Source organism: Nicotiana attenuata, unplaced genomic scaffold, assembly GCF_001879085.1.
Source record: "Nicotiana attenuata strain UT unplaced genomic scaffold, NIATTr2, whole genome shotgun sequence".
Lineage (NCBI taxonomy): Eukaryota > Viridiplantae > Streptophyta > Magnoliopsida > Solanales > Solanaceae > Nicotiana > Nicotiana attenuata.
The window spans coordinates 15,691-16,892 of NW_017674498.1; positions in this window are offsets into that span (position 1 = coordinate 15,691).

The window sequence follows — 1,202 nt, forward strand, 5'->3', positions numbered from 1 at the left end:
ATTATTCTCATTTTTTTTGTTATTTCATTCTCTTTCATTTTGTTTTGGTCACCGGCGAATAAAATGGTGGTCGTCGGAATTTCAAGAATACCATTTTCTCAGGCAGCAAATTTTTATCCCGATCTGAGTGTGCTTTGCTTTATATATATATATATATATATTTTTTTTTTTTTTGAAAGTGTAATTTATGTGTGGGAGGAAGAGCAAAAGAAAGAAAAATGAATATAAGCTGAGAAAACTTTTTTCAGTTAAAATTTCAATACCTCAACTTTTTCCGGCATGGGAAGGTTTTTCAATGATGAATTTGTTCCCCCAAATCTAAGTGTATTTTGATTTCCTTATAAATAGATCTTTTTGAGAGTTTAATTTGTGTGTGAAAAGGATAGAAAGAGAAAAAAAAACAGAGGACGAAAAACGGTTAGACAAAGTAGCCGGAGAATGAATATCCGCCGGAATTAGAGAAGTAACGAAAAAAGAAGAAAAATAAAAAGACAAAGAAAAAGGAAAAGGAAAAAAAGGTAAGAAAAATGGTAAAAAGCAAAAAGAAAATTCTGAAAATCATTTTATCTTGCTTCTCACTCCCCCAAGAAAAGTGAAATACACACACTCTGTCACGTTAGCTTTAAGGGTGTAAATAATTCTACTTTCAAATAATTTCGGGGATAATAAAAACTCCGCAAATATAGAGTCTGTAATTGAGAATCTGGGTATAGGTCAGGAAGGTACTTATGCATTTTTCCCGCTTTCTTTCTTGATTTCTGCGAGAGTTAATCTCTCACATAACATTTATACTCTTCAATAATCTCTTCTTGCATTTCTTTATTCAAATATGAAAAATTATAGTATTATTTTGTCAAAAATCTTAGTCAGAAAATATATTGCACATTCTTTTTTGTTTCCTCACTTCCAAGCATTGTGAGAAATTATTGAAGCAACAAAAATATATTTTAGAATCAAGTCATCAATTTTCTCGAGTGAGATTCTATTATTCACAATTTCAAGTGTTTCTTTTATCTCATATTTTTTATTTTGTTATTTTTTACTTCGTGTATATATATTGTCTTTTTATCCATTTATTAGAATTGAAATATCTCAACAGGAAAATATGAATATGATAATTCAAAAAAGAAAAAAGAACTAAAACAATAACACAGTTCCCTAAAAGAATAATGAGAAATCGATTATAAAAAATTATTATTAAT